Here is a 6,766-nt window from a genome sequence, read left to right as displayed (position 1 = left end):
AACATGGTGAGCCTCGTCTCTACAATAAATTAAAAAATTAGCTGGGCATGGTGGTGCTTACCTGTGGTTCCAGCTACTTGGAAGGCTGAGGTGGAAGGATCACCTGAATCCAGCAGGTTGAGGCTGAGGTGGCCATGAAAGCATGCCTCTGCACTTCAGCCTGGGCGACAGAGTGAGACTTTGACTCAACAATCAAACAAACAAACAAATCCCCTTGCCTCAACCTCCTAAAGTGCTGGAATTACAGGTGTGAACCACTAGGCCTGGCCTAAATCACCTGTTTTTAAATGGGCAAGAACATGAATGGAACTTTCACTAAGAGAGAAGCTCATATAACATATGAGGTATATGAATAGATGCTCAGTCTCACTGGTAGTCAAAGAAATGTAAAATAATTGTGGCACAGTAGCTCACACTTGTAATCCCAGCACTTTGGGAGGCCGAGACAAAAGGACTGCTTGAGCCCAGGAGTTCAAGTTCAACCTAGGCAACATAGTAAGATATTATCTCCACAAAAAAAAAAGAAAAAAAAAAAAAGAAAAAAATTTTGCCATGATTGGTGGTGTGCATCTCTAGCCCCAGTGACTTAGGAGGCTGAGGCAAGAGGATCACTTGAACCCAGGAGATCAATGCTGCAGTGAGCCATGATCATGCCACTGCCCTCAAGCCTGAGTGACGCCAATTAAACAAATGCAAATTAAAACTACAACGAGGCTGAGTGTGGTGGCTCATACCAGTAATCCAAGTATTTTGAGAGGCTGAGACTGAAGGATCACTTGAGGCCAGGAAGGAGTTTCAGACCAGTCTGGGCAGCAAAGCAAGACCCTCTACAAAAATGTGTTGGGTATGGTGCCATGTGCTTATAGTTCCAGCTCCTTGGGAGGCTAAGGCAGAAGGATGGTTTGAGCCCAAGAATTTGAGGCTGTGGTACACTGAGATCATACCATAGCATTCTAGCCTGGGTGACAGAGTAAGACCTGTCTCAATCCCTCCTGCCTCATACATAATGAGATGCCATTTTCCATCCACCAAATTGGCACAAAATTAAAATTTGATAATAGGCAGTGCTGGTAAGGGTATAGAACAATAATTTTAATTCACTGTTGGTGGTAGTATAAATTGATGCCACTACTTTGGGGAACAGTTTGATATTACCTAGTTAATTTGGACATGAGCATACCCTATAATTGAGCAATTCAGCTCCTACACACACACACACACACACACACACACACACACACACACACAAATGTTAGAGCATTATTGTTTGTAGTAGCAAAAATGAACAAACCAATGTCCCTCAATAATATAATGAATAAATTGTGATATAGTCAATCAGTGGATTATTACAGAAATGAAAATAAATGAACCACAGTCTCCACATGAGTAACTCTCAAAAACAATGTTGAGAAAGAACAGCAAATTGCAGAAGAATTCATAATTTCATTTATACAAAGGCAAAAAACAGTGAAAATGAAGCAATGTATTGTTTAGGTTAGTCACATAGATAGTAAAACCCATTAAGAAAACAAAGGAATGATTAAGATAAAAATCATTGTTGTGGTAATTCCAGGTGTTATTACAACTCCAGCAGCATGTGATTGAGAAGAGAAACAGGTAACTTCTAGGGTAAGACAGTGTTTTATTCCAGGAATTCCTGGATAACTGAGTATATGTGGTCACAACAGCCATAAGTGTGAGTGAGATGACCCAGGAAGAGAGAGGAAAGTAAGAGGAAAAGGAGGCCGGGTCGGTGATCCTTCCACCTCAGCCTTCCAAGTAGATGGAACTACAGGCGTGTCGTGTGTGTACCACCGTGCCCAACTAAGTTTTTTTGATTTATTGAAGAGATGAGGCCTCACCAAGTTGCCCAGGCTGGTCTCGAACCCATGGGCTCAGGCAATCCTCTCACCTCAGCCTCCTAAAGTGCTGGGATTACAGGCATGAGCCACCACCGTGCCCAGCTTGGAATTCTTTCTGACTCCTTGTACACACTACCTTTCACTTGTCTACTGGGAACTCAAGTCTTCACTCACTCCTTTCTTGTAATGTCTTTCTTCCTGTACCCCTACTGTGGAGAGACATTATGGCCAAAATAGGTACCCATGTGAGCCACTACACCCGGCCAGAATGCCCCTTCTACTCCATCCTGGGGTGCTTACCAAGCCCCTCCCTTTGGGAAATTATCTCCCAACCCTTGAATTAGCTCAGAAGTTCCTAAAAGACTAAGCTGACCAACAATTCTCTGCCCCCTGTGAGAACTCTCCTCCTAAATCTCAATTGCAACCAGAGAACTGAGTCCTCAGATTTACCAGAGACCAAACTAAGCCTTCCAGCTACTATGGAAGGGACATTTTCTTTTCTTTTCTTTTCTTTTTGAGTTGGAGTCTCACTCTGTCGCCCAGACTTGGGTGCAGTGGCTGCTCCAGGCCACCGCAGCCTCGACCTGCTGGGCTCCGGCGATCCTTCCGCTTCAGCCTTCCGAGTAGCCAGAATTACAGGCATGCGCTACCACGCCCGGCTGATTTTTTTGATTTATTGCAGAGATGAGGTCTCTCCGCCGAGAAGGGTCTTGAACCCATGGGCTCAGGCAATCCACTCGCCTCCCAAAGGCGCAGGATTACAGGCTGAGCCACCAAGCCCGGCTGGAAGGGACATTTTCAAATAATATTAATCACCCCCACAGCAGCCAAACTCGGGGATCCCTTCCTGGATCCAGCTATCTCGACTCAAGACAGCTCCCCCATCATTCCCAGAAGCTCCTGCATCAGATCAGCCTACACCTAACCCATACATTTTGGAGCCTCTAGGTGATTTCAAGCTCCTCTTCGGATGGGTAAACTCATAAATGCTCCCAGGTCCAGACCTAGTGAAGGCTTACAGACATCATGTGTAATTTTTAAAAAATTTTAAATATGTGGGTTACAATTCAGGGTTAGGTATACATTATGCAGGCACCCTTGTTGATGAGGTGTGCCCCCCCACCTTGGCAGTTTCTCACTATTGCCAATCCCTTTCTTATAGTATTACAATAGTTTACAACCCTGCTTACTGTGCATTTCCTGGAGACCATTTGTTCTTTGAAAGATCTGATTTTGCTGAGTACAACCTTGTAAATTCCAAAGAAAATGTGTAATCGTTCAACACGACCCCCCTTCCTTACCTAAACGAAGGTATAAGACCCCTCTTCTCCCTTTCTGGGGGACTCAGCCTGGGAGTGTTAGCCCACTGAGTCCGCTGGCGTAAATAAAATTGCCACTTCCTATAATAGTCTCGGTGTCACGACCTCTCTGTCTTCCCACTACATAGGTACTTTGGGTTCTCTACTTGCAGGAAGTGTGTAAATGGAGAAGTTCAAGGGTATGCCTGGTATTATAGTAATCCAGCTGGCTATATTTTATGGTCTGTTGTTGGGCCCATTTTAAAAAAATTTTGAGTTGGAGTCTCACTCTGTCATCCAGGCTGGAGGGCAGTGGTATGCTCTCAGCCACCCCAGTGTCGACCTGCTGGGCTCCGGCGATCCTTCTGTCTCAGCCTTCTGAGTAGCTGGAACTACAGGCATGCTACCACACCTGGCTAATTTTTTGATTTATTGTAGAGATGAGGTCTCGCCAAGTTGCCCAGACTGTTGTTGAACCCATGGTCTCAGGCGATCCCCTCACTTCGGCCACCCAAAATGCTGGCATTACAGGCTTGAGACACCAAACCTGGCTGTTGTGTACATTTTATTTTATTTTTTATTTTTTGAGTTGGAGTCTCGCTGTCGCCCAGACTGGAGTGCAGTGGCATGCTCCCGGCCACCGCAGCCTCGACCTGCTGGGCTCCGGCGATCCTTCCACTTCAGCCTTCCAAGTAGCTGGAACTACAGGCACACGCTACCACGTCCGGCTATGTTGTGCACATTTTAAAATTGATGGGCAAATTACATCAGAGGTCGATCTGAAACTATAGAGTTTAATTATAGAGTCTCTTAAGTTCTCTATTTCTCTATTTTTCTTTTCTGCCTGTGTTAAAATTTGCTGCTACTTTTCTACTGGTATTGAGGTAAAATCCAATGTTTGAATCCAATCAGGTTTTTTTGTAAACTGACAAATTTGCATTGTTAATTAATGGCTAGAATTCTGAAGTAAAAGCCACAGGACTCATTTATTTCTATGTATATGCCTAGAAGTCACAGAGACTAGAACCCAGGAACCTGGTTTTGCCATCAAAGAGGTAAGAGTTTCACACTTGCCAGGTGCCTGGGTTCTCTTTCCCTCTGTGCAGTCCAGTGACTGACAAAAATCACTGTTTGTCTCATCTGCAAGGTTTTGATTAATGGAAAAAAAAATTGTGTGACTAGTCTTGGGTTGTAGTCACTCTGGTGTAATCTTGGGGACTGGTATTTTGTGGTATGAGTATTCATATTGTTTGATCTCTTTCCTCTCAGAAACTTGTTTTCTTTTGTCTTTGTCTTTCTTTGTTTTTCTGTCATAAAGAGGAGTACCATCGGGTAGAACACAGGCCTAGCACCTCTAGGAGTCTGCTGTTTGATCTGGCCCTGCAACTAGTCAGTTTTTGCAATTCAGACTAGCCCAGCACTTCAAAGTCAAACATCCCTGTGAGTCTGAAACAAAAACTGAATGAGGTTTCTCTCTTGTCTTACCTTTATGTCCTTGAGAGCTTGACTTTGTGACTAAGTGGTAATACTCTCTCTCTTAGTCTCTGCCATCCAGAGGGCATGAATTGTCAGGTCCCTGTTAGGGTCACAATCCCCCAGTGGGGCTTCCAGAATGTTAGGCCAGGCCCACTGGGGGCATGGAGTGTCTGGTGTGTGATCTGGTGCCGTATGAAAGATGCAAAAAATTGCACAGAAGTTAGATTAGAAAATATAGTTTATTTTGAAAGTAAATTACAGAGAGAGAAATAAAGAGGAAATTCACCTCCCCAAGGTAGGGGAGGGGCCCCAAAGTTTAAGAAAACATGGCCTGGCCATAGCTCAAAGAGCACATGGCCACATCATAGCTTAGCAAGGCAATGGCGGCAATGGTCTGGCAATAGTCTCAATGGCCAGGCAAATGGCATAATGGCCACTCATGGTTGTATGCTTTTAACCATTTTCCTTTGATGGGGGAAGGGCATTAAGCTGATTGGGTGGTGGTCTGCTTCACGAAGGGGCCGGTAAGTTCAGGTAAGTCCAGGTACTGACATCAGGTGATGGATAGCAGGCAGATGGGTGGGTTAGTCACATGAGTCTTAGATCTTGAGGTCGCTATACATTAGCATCTCATGGCCTCAGGTGGTGGACTAGATGGAAGGAGACAAGGGGAGAGGGTTTTCCAGCAAGAGACTTTGTCACACATTTGCAATTCACAAGCTCTTTGACCAAAACATGGTCTATTGGCCAGGCTCAGTGGCTCAGCCTATAATCCCAGCACTTTAGGAGGCCGAGGTGAGAGGACACCTGAGCCTGGGGTTTGAGACCAGCCTGGGTAACTTGGTGAAACCTCATTTCTACAATAAATCACAAAAATTAGCTGGGTGTGGTGACATAAGCCTGTAGTTCCATCTATATGAAAGGCGGATGTGGAAGGATCGCCTGACCCCAGCAGGTTGAGGCTGTGGTACTGAGTGAGACTCCAATTCAAAAAAAAAAAAGATGATCTATTATCATTTCTATGGTTCTGTTCTTGTCTTGCATCTGATGGAGATTTGCAAGAGGGTGGGGTAGGCTGCTGCTTGGCCTGCGGTAGAATGTCTGAATGCTTGCTGAAACCTGCCTATTGGAAATTTATCTATCTGTGTCTAAACTGTGCTAGATTCAAAGCATGCCAAGGATAAAGTCTAAGCAAAAATGGCCTTGCTGAGGAAAAGAGACTACGCTAAACTAAGTGTATTCTAGGTTTCTACAGGAACTTCCTTTCAGTCCCATCAGGTGACTAGTCTGAAAATATTTTATATAAGATTTCATGCAGCATATTTTTGTTTCGAACATATTAAGGTCTTAGTGGAGTTTTGTCATAAAGGGTCCCATCCCTATGGGAGTTTGTTGTTTTTTGCCATCTTAAGTCTATTTCCGAGAGTAAATTTTCAGGGATCACAGGGATTGCCTTCTCTATGCCCTCTCTTGCTTATATAGTAAAACCTGGAAAATTACTACAAGAGGTGTTCTGAATTGAGTCTCTGGAACTAAGTGCACCATTGAAAATAAAAAGAGTACCTGCATAATGAGCATTTGTATACTTACCCTGAACTGTGCCCCACATCTTTAAAATAAAAAATAAAAAAAATATTTTAGAGAGCTCTCATTTTAAACAGAGTGAGACTCCAACTCAAAAAAAAATTTAAAAAAGAGATGTGGGCCAGGCATGGTGGCTCAGCCTGTAATCCCAGCACTTTGGGAGGCTGAGGCGAGAGAACTGCCTGAACCCAGAGGTTCAAGACCAGCCTAGGCAACAAGGTGAGACCTCATCTCTACAATAAATAAAAAACTTAGCCGGGCATGGTAGTGCGCGCCTGTAATTCCGGCTATTTGGAAGGCTGAGGCGGAAGGATCATCTGAGCCCAGCAGGTCGAGGCTGTGGTGACTGGGAATTTGCCACTGCATTCCAATCTGTGCGACAGTGAGACTCCAACTCAAAAAACAAAAAAACAAAAAAAAGAGATGTGAAAAGATTTTTTTTAGAGCTCTATGTTTTCAAAGCTTAATTAAAAGCTAATGTCCAGCTGGGCTCGGTGGCTCAGCCTGTAATCCCGCGCCTTTGGGAGGCTGAGGTGAGTGGATTGC

This window comes from Carlito syrichta, unplaced genomic scaffold (genome assembly GCF_000164805.1).
Source record: "Carlito syrichta isolate Samal-C Ts95f unplaced genomic scaffold, Tarsius_syrichta-2.0.1 Scaffold309724, whole genome shotgun sequence".
Taxonomy (NCBI): domain Eukaryota; kingdom Metazoa; phylum Chordata; class Mammalia; order Primates; family Tarsiidae; genus Carlito; species Carlito syrichta.
The sequence above is the reverse complement of the archived record's forward strand: the minus strand, read 5'-3'. Positions refer to the sequence as shown.